Raw genomic sequence first — 15,203 nt, 5'->3', positions numbered from 1 at the left:
CCACTTTGGTGAGGCTTTCCTTTATCAATTTTCACAATGTGTAACAGCCTCAGTGCCTCGTATGTAGAAACTTACTTAATCCTTACAATAATCCCACAAGGTAGGGACTGTTATTTTCTCCATTGTATAGATGTAGAAACCCAGGCTCATGAAGGCTTTAAATAACTACCAATACAAAAGAAAAACTTATATCAACAAACCTGTATGAAAGAATAACTACTCAGATCTAGACAACTGGTAAACCAACATTTTTCTAGAGGCTATTTTGGTGAGCATCAGCTATCGTATTTTCTTTTCTCTTCTTTTCTTAAGAGAGAGAGAGAGAGAGAGAGAGAGAGAGATTGAGAGAGAGAGACTAAGTGAGCAGGGGAGAGGGACAGAGGGAGGGAGAGTGATTCCCAAGCAGGCTCCACACTCAACACAGAGCCTGATATAGGGCTCAAATCCATGACCCCAGGATCATGACCTGAGCCAAAACCAGTAGTCTGATGCTCAACCGACTGACCCACCCAGGCGCCCCCAGCTTGTATTTGCTCATGAGCCACAATGCCAGGCCCTGGGAGATACACAGAAGCTTGGCTTTGACATGCAAGAACTTTGCTTTTCCAGTTTAAAATTTCTATATAGGAAAAATTCTCATGAAATTTATTCTGTACTCAAGGATAAGAGAAGTGACCAGACCATGACAGTGATCTATGAAACTCATCCAGAGAGCCCTGGAAGACAGCCACAAAGAACATTTGAACAACAAATTAATTCAGTTCTTAAGAGGACACAGTACAGCCTGGTGGGGTTAAGGCTCAAGCTCTGGGATCAGACAGGTCAACTTTATAGCCAGATTCAGCTTCACACTAGCTGGATGAGCCATCTCATCTCCCTAAGTCTGTAAGATGGGGACAAGAATTTAATGAAGCAGTATCTCTAAAGTCCCTAGAACTCTGCATACGGTAGTTGCTTAACACGTATGTTACCCTTAATTCTGGGAGTGCCGTTTCATAGCAAAGCCCTCTTTCCTATTAACAAGGATTCAACCAAGCAACCGACTTCCCTTCCTTCCTTTTAAAGGACCGTAATGGCTGAACATCAATGACTGGTTCTGAAGACAATACTAAGCCGTGCCCAGAGAGAACACCTCCCAGGAGTGGATTCATTTCCAGCCTCAGCGAATCCATACCGCCATTCTGATGAATGGCAGCTCTTTCCTGCTGGCAACTCTTCCTGGGACTGGATTTTCCAGCTGTGCCCCAGCCCCCTCTGAGACTGTCACTGGCATCACTGAAATGTCACCATCCTCCGGGTTCAGAGGGCGAAGAGATCCATTCCACCTGAACCCTAGCCCTAAGCTGGAAACTCACATGGTATACACCTAAGAGCACAGGTGGGGTTGGCAAACATCACCGGCAGGTTATCAGGGAAGTCTGCAAATAGTGTAAAACCCCAGGCCGATGAAATGTGAAGGCTACAAGAGCTCCAGGGGACACTTTTCCAGCGGCATCTTGCCTGTTCTTTCCATACCGGCTTCCGAAACTGCTGACCACTCTCCCTTGCTGAACCCTAGGCTTCCACGATCACACCCCCTCCTGGTTTTCCTCGACCCCTGGCCCCTCTCAGGCTTCCTTACAGGAACACTCTGCCTTCTTCTCACGTAAATCTGTCCCCCAGGGGACCACTGGCTCTCCAAGTGGGGTTCCCACACCTGCAGCATCAGCATCACCTGGGAACGAGTTAAACATGCAAATTCAGGCCCCGCCCAGGAGGTCCCCTCTGGGAAGCGCTGCCCCAGACCATCTCCCCAGGCCCATGGCGCCTCATTTCTCCCAGCACAGGTGGCCGCCAGTGCTGTATCTCCTGTCCAGAACGGCACCCTGAACAGCCATCTATCTAACTGCCACCTTGACATCGCCTCTTAAAAGGCTCAGAGGCACCTCCCACCAGACGTGCTGACCAAACTCTTGGGATTTTGCTCCCTGTCCCTGATGGAGTTCGGCCATCTCTTTCTCAACAGGTGCCGCCTGCCTTGAAGCAGCCTGGTCTCTGTTCTCCATCACGTGCAGTCCTTCCCTCCTCCCTTTCCTTCCAGAACAGAGCAAGGCAGCCCACAGGCAGATGGGATTGCCGGGCACTCGCCATCCAGAGAATGGAAACAAGTAAACTCTGAACACGGTTTCCCTTTAAAGCAGACCTTTCACTGGATTTCTGCAGTTCACCAAAAAATAAATAAGAAAATTTAAAAAAAATGAATGGGCACCTAAGGTGTGCCAGGTACCTTGCTCGCATCCAGGGATACTGGCTGTGTCTATGCTCCCTGCCTCTCTGCTTCCCCTCTTCTGCCAAAACAAACTGTTATTTTGCATTCAAAGATATAGGTTCCCAATGCGTACTTTAATACACCTATTGATTTTCCTCTTGCCAGTCATTATCAAGATTTATTCATCCCCCTGGCTCCCCATTGATTGAGGAAAGCAGTATTCCCAGTGGTCAATCAATCCCGATAGACTCCATGACAAAGAGTCAATAGCTATTTATTATTTGATTTATGGGCTTAATTATCTTAAACACAACCAGGGCAGGGACAAAGCAGAAGCTGAGCAGTGCTCAAGCAACCGTGGCCGGTTTGGAAATACATCAGACCAAAAGCCAGGGTCCGGCGAGTTCCCAGAGCGGTGAACACATACTGGTCTGACACTTGGCGTTCCCTGCCCACCCACGCCAGCCTGGAGGCCGCCACGAGGAGAGGGAAGGGACACATGCCAGGGTTTCGATTTGCACCTGCCAACTCAACAAGTCATAGGCCAGGCGTGTTTGGTGGTTTGGACAATGAACCTGGCCCAGAGGTAGGTCAGCGTTTTCCCCCACCTAGGGGGAGAGGATCATCAGGGGAGGGTTCTAAGGGAACCGTGGGGCATTAAAAAGAAGGATGAAGGGGCTCCTGGGTGGCTCAGTCAGTTAAGCGTCCAACTCTGAATTTCAGCTCAGATCATCAGCTCATGGGTCATGAGTTTGAGCTCTGCATTGGGCTCCATGCTGGACGTGGAACCTACTTAGGATATTCTCTCTCTCCTCTCCTCTCTCTGCCACGCCCCAGCTCGCTCGCTCTCTGTCAAAGTAAATAAATAAACTTAAAACAAAAAAAGAGTGACGGACTTAGGCACAGCTGGGAAGGGAAAGAAAAGGAGAGGGTAGTTCGATATGGACTTTGGTCTGCATCAGACAGTCCTGAGTTCAAATCCTGCCTCTCCGCAGCTTTATAACCTTAGGCACACTGCTTCATCTGCTTCCTTGTCCATAATCGGAGGAGTTGAAGAGTTCCTCCTTCAGAGGGTTGTTAAACTCATTCAAAAGACAGAAAAACCAGTATCTGCACGCAGGCTGATCAGATTGCAGGGAGCTAGCTTTTAATTACAACCTCGCCTCCCTCCATGAAGCTACCCCCGTGCCCCCAAATCTCTGTTTAACCACGGCCTGCCAGCAATGCTGAGCAAACCGTCCCTGTGGTTTCTGGAACACATGTTAAGGACCTGATGTTGCCCACACTTGCCTTCAAAACATGGGAGTGCAGCTGGCTATTTTTAACTTGGGTAAATAGTGAAAGCTGTTGAAAATGCCTTTGTTTCCAAAGGACTGCCAGCTTGCTGTTGCTGTCCCCTAAGGGAGTCCTGCCAAGTATCTTTCAGAACCTAGGGCATTCAAACCCGCATTTGTTCCCACTGATGCCTGATGAGAATCAACACGAACTGTCCACACCATTCTTGGAGGGGAGTGGGGGTGGGGGATAGAGGAACAATCCTGCCACAAGCTCCTCTAAGAAAAGGGATTACCCCAAAGTGGTCTTTCTGAAATGCAAACCAGATTGTGTCCCTCCTCTGGCTAAAACTCTGGGTGGCTCCCCTTGCCTCTGGGAGAAAAGTCTGGATTCCTTAGTTTGGCTCACAAGGTCCTTTCAGACTGTCTCTAGCTTCTTATCTCTTGCTAGCACCCGTATGGACCCTATACCCCAGCTCCTGACTCCTCTGTCCCTTCCCTGTCTTGTTCCCTCCCACATCCAGCCCTTTGCATTATGGTTCTTATTGTTTAAAAAAAAAGTATTGGCATCCTTAAGTTTATTTATTTATTTTGAGGGAGAGAGTGAGCACACACAAGTGGGGGAAGGGCAGAGAGAGAGGGAGAGAGGGAATCCCAAACAGACACCGCACTGCCAGCATGGAGACCGACGCGGGGTTCGAACCCACAAACCGTGAGATCATGACCCGAGCCACAATCAAGAGTCGGATGCTTAACCCACTGAGCCACCTGGGTGCCCCAAGAATGCCAACACCTTCTTGTCCATCTGGCCAGTTCCTTGGTTGGGTATGGGGCCAGCTCTGGGTCCCCATAACCCCCTAGGTACTATTGCGGAGATTATGACACTGTTTGGGAATCATCCAGTGACCTGTCTGTGAGCTCCACGGGAGAGGTCGCGCCTTCCCTTCCTTACTCCCACCATCACACCCAGGAAGGACCTCGTATATGATGAATGTTTGGGGCCAATACCCCCTAATCATGCAGTCTCTGTATTGTATTGTTATAATTCACATCGCATAATTGGCATCTCTTTCTTTTCATCCCTGTTAATTCTCCCACGTCCTATAGGCACACCCCCCACCCGGTTTGTACTACATTTCACTTATGTCCCACTCATTTCTCGGTGATTCTGAATAAATAGTACCACTCATTGTCTGCTGCTATACTTGCCTAGAGGATCAGGCCGCGATAATATGTGTGAATGTATTTTTGGAAACAGTTATCCATTCATCCAACAAGTATTTAAGGAGGAACTCGTGTTTTAGAGGCTGGGGATACAGAGGTGAGTCAAATAGCTGAGATTCTGCTTTCCTGGGGCTTATGTTCTAAGTTGGGAGAAGGGGTGTAGGGAAAACAGATGAAAGGCAAGCAGGCAAACTGAGGAACAAAACATTATCTTATGGTGAGAAGCGCTCTAATGAAAATAAAACACAGTGATGTCATACAAGGGGATTGTCGGGGGTGGGGGTGGGCAGTGGGGCACCGCTTGGGACTGGCTTCAGGACCCCAGGCTCTTCTGGTTTCCTGTAGCCCTGCCTGCGCCTCCTCAGTCCCCTGTGCACAGGGACCCTTCCCCACCAAGACACACAGCGCTGGAATGCTCCAGGCTCCGTCCTTGGGCGACCTCCTGCTCCTCCCTGGGTGGCCTCAGCTTCCACAGGAGCTTACGGCTTCAATCACCACTTCTATGCAGATGACTCACACACGGTTATTTCCAGCCGCAACCTTCCATCTGAGCTGGAGACCAGTATATCCAGCTCCTTTCTCAACACCTCCTTACGGATGGCTCGAAACTTACAGAAGTTAGGTAACATGGCCAACGTACAAGCCAGGAGCAGAGCTGGGCTACAAGGCTAAGAGGTCAGACTACAGCCATCACCTCGTATCATCTGATATTATAATCAACGCAAAACACCTGTGGCTTGTAGGATGCCAAGGAGAAAAAATACTGCTACTCTTACTTGCTTCTACTGCTATCCTTATCGCCATCATCATTGTTAGAATATCATCATTATTACTATAGCAACTGGGAGACACAAGGTATTGAGCACCTCTGCTTATAGGAGGCATTGGGCTATAGCCTGATTTCTAATTCTTATCACTCCCTTGCAAGAGAGAAAAAGGTCATCCCACTTTACAGGTGAACAAACAGAGGTCCATCAAAGTGAAGAAATTTGCAATAGACTCCAGTCCCCCCAAAAGGGAGTGTTCATACATCTATTTGGTGAAACAAGCAAGTCATAGACCAGTGCTGCTGGGTGAGTCTGTCTTCAGTGGGTAGAAGATCTATCCACAAATGTGTGTCACAGAGCTGCTGGCTCGTCACCAAAACCCATGTCATTTTCCTACTGGGAATACAGCTGGCTGGCTCTTCCTCAGCCTCCCCTGCGGCCAGGTGTGGTCAAGGGACGGTGCCAGCCCGTGACGCATGGGTAGGATGCATGTGACCTCTACGTATTTTCTTCTTTCCTCAGCTGAGGCAGAGGTCCCTGAGCCTTAAGGATGGGTCCAAAAGATGGAATTGGTCTTGGATCCCCCCACACACAAGGAAAAGCCACCTACCGCCCAGGAACACCCACCTTGGACTATTCTGTGAGCAAGAAATGGACTTCTATTGTGTAAAGCCGCCTAATGCTTTAAGGCTTATTTGTTACAGCAGCTACCATTACTCTGACAAATACAAACTGAGTTTGCACGCACACTGAGGGAACTGCCTGGAAGGATATACACCGAAATGCCAATGTGACTGCCTCCGGCTGCAGACATTACAGGTGAATTTCATGTTCTTCTTTTTGCTGATCCGCATTCTCACTAACAAACGAGTTTTCACTCGGGCGGTAAGACACGCAAGTTACTTGTTAAGTGATGACAGATGGCACGCACGCTAATTTAGGATCTTTGAGATTCGAGGAACATGGTGGCCAGTGGCAAAGTCTTCACCCAGGCAAGTCCTCTGCTGGTCATGTGATCATTTACCAACAGGCGTATGCAATGTACATGCGATGATGCTAATAATAATAATGATAATGATGCAGTGCATTTATAGCGCTCCCTTCACAAAAGTCCCGGGGTGCTCTACATTCTAGCACAATTAAAGGCAGCCACAGACAAAAAACCTTTTCAGCTGTGCTTTATAAAGGGAAAGCAATTCAGCTCTTTGAACATGAAAGGAAGCCGATTCTAGTAGATGAGGGGGGACAGAGTCTCCATGTGCTCAGCACCCCCTCCCCCACTCCTGTATGTTATATTTAGGACAATCAAACTGGCCCGGAGGGGAAAAAAAACATCAGAAAGCCCGCAAGTACAGAGTTACAGGAAAAGCAAGTCAAGATCTCATTCAGGCACGGAGCTGCTAGTGTCTTAGCAGAAGGCAGAGCCCTTCATTTGTCTGTTAAATACTGCAGCTTGGAGCTATTATGTTTGAAAGCATGAGAAACAAGAACTGATCTAGAGTTGAACATCGTCTATTAAATAGCTCCTGATATTGACCGGATTTGGAATGATGTGCAAATGAGGCCCCACGGGATTTCGTTACTACCTTGTCCCCGAGAGACGGGTGCGGCTGGTTATCGCGTGTGTATAGGGGATACAGTCAGCCTCACGTGACCGCAAAACTGTACTCAGATTCTGGGCACCCGGCGACTGGGTGGGACAGAGGACACTAGCCCAATGAGACATTAAAACAAAAAAATCTTCCTGAAAGCAGTGGGGGAATCCTGTCCTTCCTTCTCTTTCCTGGGGCGCACATCCCAAGCCCTGTATCCCAATAAGATGTTTACGTAATGCCCCTGTTGTCCTGCTCCCTCCTCCTCGCATCCCGGAGAAAGCATCTTCAACTTCACAAATGCAGAGCAACCGCTCAGGCGTCTTTCCTGAAGTCCCACGCAGGTGGGAACACCGCACTGACGGTCAGGACACCCCAGAGTCCTGTTTCCTGTGTGTGTGTCCTTCAGGGCTGGGCTGATGCTGTCACTGCTCTCAACCAAATGAGTCTGATACACCCAACCAACTAGCTCAGTGCAAGAGGAGGCAGCAAGCAGCCAGGCCATCAGGAAATTTCCAGGGGGGGTGTGAGGGACTCTGGTTTAAAATCTTTCATTGGCTTCCAGATGCAACAGAATAAACTCCACACCTTTATCCATACTTTTGAGGCCCCGCAGCCCCTTTCCTACCATCCTGCTTCCTTCTGGCCCACAAACGTGCCCATCTCATTCCCACCTCAGGACCTTTGCACCTGCTGTACCACTGCCTGGACTGCTCTTTCTCTGCTGCTCACCATTAGGTCTCAATTAAATGTCACCTTCTCTAAGACACCTCTTCTGAGCCCCTCCTGTCACTCTGAACCTTCCCTGTTTGTGGCCCTCGTAACACTTAACGCAATGCTTTATTATTGTACTTCATTGTCTGTTTCACTTGTTACTGACAGTCTCCTTAGCTGGAATGGAAAGTCTCTGCATGAACTCTAGGAACTGTGTTCTGAGCACCCAGCATGTGGTCTGGCACTCAGCCAGGGTCCCGTACGTGTCTGCGGAAGGCGGTGAACTCACGTTAGCACTGAAGCTAATCGGTGGCTGTCAGGCCCCTGCTGGTCTTCACCTTGGGACATTCCCAGCCCTCACCTCTTCTGGACCCAGCTGCTCACCTCTCAGTGCCGCCTGGCAGAATCGCTCGGTGAGGGTGCAGGAGGTATGGGGTGTGCAGCTCTCGGCAGCAGAAAAGTCTGCTCACTCAGGGTACGAGGTGGGAACCCGTTTCTTTAGAGCAATGGCTCTGAGCTCGAGTGCACGGAAGCGGGTTCTGAAGGGTTTCCTAACACCCAGAGAGCTGGACCCACCCCCAGAGCTTCCGGTTGGGAGGGAGGGGATTCTTTATCTTACATTTGCCTTTCTCTCTCTTTTTTTTAAACAAATTTTCCCCCTTGCAGAGTAAGATAGTAAGCAGAGGAAAGGGGCAGAGAGAGAGAGAGAGAGAGAGAGAGAGAGAGAGAGAGAGAGGGAATCCCAAGCAAGCTCCATACTCCGCGAGGAGCCCGAAGCAGGGCTTGAACATGAGATCGTACCCTGAGCCGAAATCAAGAGTGGGACACTTAACCATTAGCCACCCCGGCACCCCTTACATTTGCTTTTCTAAAATGTCCCCAGGTGATGCTAGCCAGGGGTCCACACACTATGAAGCATGGCTTTAAACAATTTGGGGATACTAGAAAAAGATTGGAGGAGGGCGATGGGGGGCTTATGGGCTATGGGAACTTTGTGAATTGCTGATGTTAATAAAATGAGTCTTTTGAAGGGAACAAGCAAGTGAGTAACTGTGTTTTGTAAGATGAAGAGCAAGAGAGGGAAAGTATGTAACATGGAGCGTATGTGCAAGACGTGTGTGTGTGTGTGTGTGTGTGTGTGTGTGTGCATGCGTGTGCGTGTGTGTGTGGTGGCCCCACAGCACTTAACAGGACATTTCAGTACATACACAGAATCAAAGCCACAAGAAATGAAACCAGTTTAAAACTCCAGTGGCTCTCAAACCGTGGTGTATCTCGTCCTCCAGAACGTAATCAAAAAGACAGAGGCTTTGGCTCGTTGAACTAAGATGTGGCCTCGCTCTCGTACGGTTACCAAGTCCCCCAGGTAAGTGTGACGTGATCAGCGGTGGTGAACGCCCGCGATAGATTCTTGCCTACTCCCTTTGCCCTGGCTGATGCAGGGCAGGGCAAAGAAGCAACACGCTGGCCTGATGTTTAGATACACGTTTGCTCCGTTCCAGGGTCTCTCAGTTATTTGTTCTATGACCCGGGCAGGGGGCTCCCTGCGCCCGTCTGACCTCAGTTTTCCCACTTGTTAAGTGGGCACAATCATAAATGGGAGAAGATCGCCGCGCCTGGCCCGAAGCGAAGCGCTTGCTGAAGGCTGGTGGAATCTGCTGCTTTTTTTTTTGTTTACTCTGGGTGCTCTGCATTTATCCACATTAAATATAAATGCCCCTCAAGCAGGGAAATGGTTTCAGACATGAGCATCAGCTGTGCCTCCTGCAGGTGCAAGGGAAGGAACCATGTGATGGAGCTGTAGTCTCTGCCCGGCCCCCCGAAGCTCACCGTCTCTTCCTTTCCAGAGAGGGGGCTGGAGGGGCTGCAGCGGGAGCTAATGAGGGCCTTGGGACATTGTGATACCTTTCTGGGAGGAATGGGGCGGCTTCTCCCTCCCTAGCGGTGGCTTCCCCCCGCTGCTGGTGCATACCTTCAAGACAGCAACCAAGCACGCGGAGCTTCTCACAACCCAGCGCTTCCCAGTCTGGTCTGGCCTCGGGCAGCGGGCTGGGCCGCGGGGAAAGAACGCTGGCGCCTGGTGAAGTCATCTGCTCTGACCGTAGCGGGAAGCCGGGGCGATACATTGACATTTCCTTGAGCTTTGTTGCCTCCGCGGCTGTCAAAATACTCCCCTTGGGCCCCCGCCCTCTATTTTGGGAGTTTCTCAGGTTTTATTTGTCCTTGAAGACACCAGTTCCTGCCCGCCCCTCCCCCTTCCCCGGCCCACCACCCGCCTGGTTCCCTGAGCATAAAATCCAGACCTCTCGCCAGTGTTCCAGGCCGTTACAGGAGAGGGTCTCAGGGCAGGGCGGGGGGGGGGGGGGCTGGGGTCTCCCAGCCGCCAGAAAGAGTCATGTGGGGAGGTTTTGTACAGAAACCCCAGGCCTATACAGACTAATTAAATCAGAGACTCTCAGGCACTGGTTGTCAACTGGGGGGTGACTTTGCCCCAGGGGACACCTGGCAATATCTGAAGACATTTCGGGTTCTCACAACTAGGGACTTGGTACCATTGTATCTCGTGGGCAGGGGGCAGGGATCCTGCTAACCATTCTACAGCGCACAGGCCAGACCCCTATAAATGTCACAGAGCTGAGGCTGAGGAACTGTTGCAGGCATTGGTATTATTTTAAAAAGTGCCCGCCTCAACCAGGCGTGAGCACCCCTCCTGGCCCCAGGCTGACTCCCGCCAGCCTCCTTCCTCACCTGCTACCCTCTCGTCCTTCTCTACCATGTTCTGCCACCACAGTCTTCTTTCCAGTCTGAAGCACATCCTGCTCATTCTACCCCCGGGCCTTTGCATGTGCTGTTCCCTCCACTGGGTGTGCCCTGCCCTGTCTGCACAGCTGGCTCCTCACACTCCGGTCCCTGCCCAAATGTCACTTCTTCAGAGAGGCTGCCTGGATCCTCCCACACACAATGCACCCCTAAGATAACTCCAGTCCCCCGGTCCCTCTGCGGCACAGCTCTGGCTTATTTCCTTCAACACACTCAAATGATCCTACTCAAACGATCTCATTACTACTTAGCAGTAGTCTGTCTCCCCCACTAGAATGACAGGACTCTGAGAACAAGGGCCACATCTGTCTTGCTCACCATCATCCCCTAGCATCCAGAGAAGTGTCTGCTACGTAATGTGTTTACTAAGTATCTGGTGAATGAATGAATGACTGAATGAATGAATGGACAAGCTTTGGGGGACGATGGGGTTTGCAAGCTGTCAGACGGTGAAGTGCATTCACAGAGACCTGTGCTCTTGCCCTGGCCCCACTTTCCTCTCTTGGCCTCAGTTTCCACATCTGTAACATGGCCCCGATGGTTCAGTGGGATCAGGCTCCCCCTAATGAGGCCCTCCTGGCAACGTCAACAGTAGCGTTTTGCTTTGGTTTTGTCTCCATGGCACCCAACTGAGGTAGGCTGGTCCATGTTCCTGTCACCACTGGATAAATAAATTTCTTCCCACCGAGATCCTGATTATTTCGTAATTTTGTCTGGTCTATTTTTGTTTTTGTTTTTGTTTTTTTTTTTTCCAAAAACTTCCTTGTTTCCATTTCCCTCTGCACTATGCTGGGTACACAGTAGGTACTCCCTGGTAATACTCCCTAGGGTGTGGTTCCCAAATATTAGATTAGAATGGGCTGGGGGGCTTGGTTAGAAAGTCTTAACCTACAAACAGACTTGATTCACTAGGTCCAAGGTGATGTGACAGACTGAAAACTGGAACCTGAAGATATCCAGGTTCTAATCCCTGGAAACCGTGACCTCAATATTGCAGAAGGCACTTTGTAGATGTGATTTTAATTGAGGGTCTTGAGGGGTGCCTGAGTGGCTCTGTTGGTTAAGCGTCCGACTTCAGGTCAGGTTGTGATCTCGCGGTCCGTGGGTTTGAGCCCCGCGTCGGGCTCTGTGCTGACAGCTGGGAGCCTGGAGCCTGCTTCGGATTCTGTGTCTCCCTCTCTCTCTGTCCCTTCCCCAGCTCACACACTGTCTCTTTCTCAAAAATAAATAAACATTAACAAAATTTTAAGTTGAGAGTCTTGAAATGAGAGGTGTTTCTGGGTGGCTGTGTCCTAAATGCAATCACGAGTGTCCTTGTAAGAGTGAGACCTGTGACCATGAAGAAGGCTATGTGACCATGGAAGCAAGAGGCTATGATGTTGCCTTTGAAGATGGAGGAAGGGGCCACAAGCCAAAGAATGCAAAGAATGTTTCTAGAAGCTGGAAAAGACAAGGAAACGTTCTACTCCAGAGCCTCCAGAAAGGAGAACAGCCCTTCACTTTAGAGACCCACTCTGGATTTCCAATCTCAGAACTGCAGAACAATAAGTGTGTGTTCTTTTAAAAATGTCTATTTGATTTTGAGAGAGAGAGAAAGAAAGAGAGAGGAGCAGAGACAGAGGGAGAGAGAAAACCCCAAGCAGACGCCAGGCTCAGCACAGAGTCCAACATGGGGCTCAAACTCACAAACTGAGATCATGACCTGAGCCGAAATCAAGAGTAGGATGCTTAACTCACTGAGCCACCCAGGCATCCCTAAACGTGTGTCATTTTAAGCCACCAAGTATGTGCTAATCACAATGTCCCTGGGAAACTGATACAAGTATAGCACCCAGGCATCTGCATTTGAAAGACCTTCTTCCCTTTGCTGGCTCTGACGCAGGGGACCCGGGTGGACCATACTTCCAGAAGCCCTGCTCCAGAGCTGTTCCAGGCTGCTTCTCAAACCAGCCCATCCCCCGAGAACCAAAGCATTGTGTCAGAGTCGGAGGGACCCTGCCACAAGCGTCGATGTCTACCTCCTCATCAGCAGATGGGGACACTGAGGCCCGGGGAACGCCGCAGCAAGGCAGAACGATGGGAGGTGTTTTCATTCAACTCTGTCGGCTTTCAAATTCCATTTGGAGTTTTTAAAATGAGCGATGGCGCATTCTGCCAATAGCTTTAGCAATAATCTCATAATGACCCAATCGTGAAACGATTTAGCAATCCTGCGGCTAATTGTATTTGTGGGTATAGCAATTGGGTAACTAGTTGGTTATTACTCATTCCCCAAGAGCCATACACATCGCATTACAAGGAAGCTAATCTTAGAAATACTTGTTAACTTCGATGATAATTACTAAGTAATTGGCTAGAACACGCCATTGTGAATTTAGCCGGAATATGCCAGGTAATTATCTGGTCTTATGTTCTCTGTAAAATAAATCCAGGGTCCAAAAATTGTTCCAGTTGGTTGGCTATTGTCCAACCATCAACCTCTGCCAGCCAATTATGCGGATGCAGGTGATTAATCCAATTACTCGAATACCAGGTTTCAAACTGAACGTTCAGAGAAGAGACCTGATGGTCAACAAGTGGACGGTACTAAATGGGAGAGAGGGATGCACAGAGCCCCTCCCTAAGATAAATATGTAATGACACAATAATATGGTATAAATGCCACTTGGGGGCTCATCTGGCTTCTTCACGCAAAATACCAAAACACTTCAGAGACCAATTACATGTCCCAAAGCTGCAGAGTCTTTATCACGGTGCCAGGAAAAGGCTGCGCTATTTGCGAAATCTGCAGGCAGTTATGGCGCTCGGGGAGGGGGGGAGGGGGGGGGGCACAGAGTTTGTACATAATAGAAAAGGGCCAGAAACGCAGCTGGCTTACGGGATGAGTGACACATTTTCATAATGACCACTCGTTCTTCAAGGATGGTTGCTAACTGAATCTGTCCACTTCCAATTACCCAGCCCTTGGGAAAGGGGTGAGGGAGGCTCGGGGAACTGGGATCCACCAATAACACCAAGCAAGTCAGAGGGCGGGAGGCGAGAGGTTCTCAGAAGAGCCAGGTAAGGAGAGGAGATAGTGGATTTCAAATTTTTAGTTTGGGGATGTAAAAAAGAGGAGTTAACAAGCCAGAAGGTGAGGAGCTGACCAGAGAGAAATTTGGGGTGATGGACTGGTGGGAGCAGTGGGGCAGAAGGCCAGCGGCAGGCACCCCAAGTAAAGGGCTCTGCACAAGAATGACACATTCTAGATCACAGATGAGGAAAGGAGTGGTGGCAGGTTTTAGAAGTGGCCACAAACTGTCCCCCTCCCTGCATCTATGTCCCTGTAACGTGACATTGCAAATCCTCCCATGCAGAGGCAGAGTCTGTTTCTTCGTGCTGGGAATCTAGGTTGACCACGCAACTTGGTTTGGCCAATGTACGTCGGCCAATGCAACACAGACAGAGGAGGGAAAGGCCCTTGCCCATCAGGGCCTGACCTCTTCCTTCACTTGGAACCCTGAGACCACGATGGGAATGAGCCCAAGCTAAGCTGTTGGGGGAAAAGAGACCATCAGGAAGAGAATCGGGGCATGCCGGCTGATAACCTGCCAACCTGCAGACGTGTGAATGAGGCCATGCAAGAAGGACCAGCCCCCTGTCTGACTGCCTGCTGACCACAGACATATCCAAGAGCCCAGCTACTGGGCCTGGCTCAGCACAGAACTGTCCATAGAAGAGAGGAAAACTCTGAGTGTTGGGGGTAATTTGTTACTCAGCAAAAGTTTACTGATACACTCACCTCATGGGAACAGCTCAGCCCCTAAATCTGATCTGAGCTGGTTATTTGAGAGCCTCTTCTGTCCTTTTTAGAGTGGAGGACGACCATTTTTACCCTGGTCTAAGGAGGACTGAAGAGCCATCTCCTGAAATCCAATCCTTTGAAAACATTTACCATCTGACACGTGGGTTCCAGTCAATCCATCATCTGCATAATCAATGATGACAGACAATAACCCATTTTCTTCTGACCACTGAGATCCTGTAAATGGACTCAAGGATGCTCTGTATCACAAGGGAACAGACCCGAAACACACCAGCTCTTCCCTGAGCTCACAGCTCCTGCTACGCACCTGCCTAGAGGAGAGGCTTGCGTGTTTGAGATCTTATCGCTTGAGCTGAGAATGGGAAGCAGACAGCTCCTAAGTGACTCCTGGCATCACAGGCCATACCAAGAACAGCACTGCTGTGGCCAGTCCTGATGCAACGGGAGAACAGCAGCCAGAGGTGAAACACACACCAAAGGATAGTTTCACAGCTGTTCGACTGAAAGCAAAGCTATTTTTTTTTTCCAATGCCCCATGTCACTGGGTGAGGTTAGACAGCAAGTGCAGGAAAGTTGCTATCATTTGACGTTTTCTTAATGTCAGTTCTCTGTTAATTACCCCTGCTGTGCACGTATTGACCACGGACCCTGGATATTTAAGATAGCAATGGTAAAGCTCTCCACATGTCATCCGCTGCTTTAACGAAAGCCAGAGTAACAGCTGTCAGAATCGTAGTCCAGAATCGGCACAGCAGGGAC

The 15,203-nt window shown here is 49.7% G+C and overlaps 1 protein-coding gene across 1 annotated transcript in view; it reads right to left on the bottom strand.

Annotated features, from left to right (window-relative positions):
- KSR2 (kinase suppressor of ras 2) overlaps positions 1-15,203 on the bottom strand; it is a 325,968-nt gene that overhangs the window by 43,478 nt on the left and 267,287 nt on the right. The window lies entirely within an intron of this gene.

Source organism: Panthera uncia, assembly GCF_023721935.1.
Source record: "Panthera uncia isolate 11264 chromosome D3 unlocalized genomic scaffold, Puncia_PCG_1.0 HiC_scaffold_8, whole genome shotgun sequence".
Classification (NCBI taxonomy): domain Eukaryota; kingdom Metazoa; phylum Chordata; class Mammalia; order Carnivora; family Felidae; genus Panthera; species Panthera uncia.
This window is presented reverse-complemented; position numbering and strand designations above follow the sequence as displayed.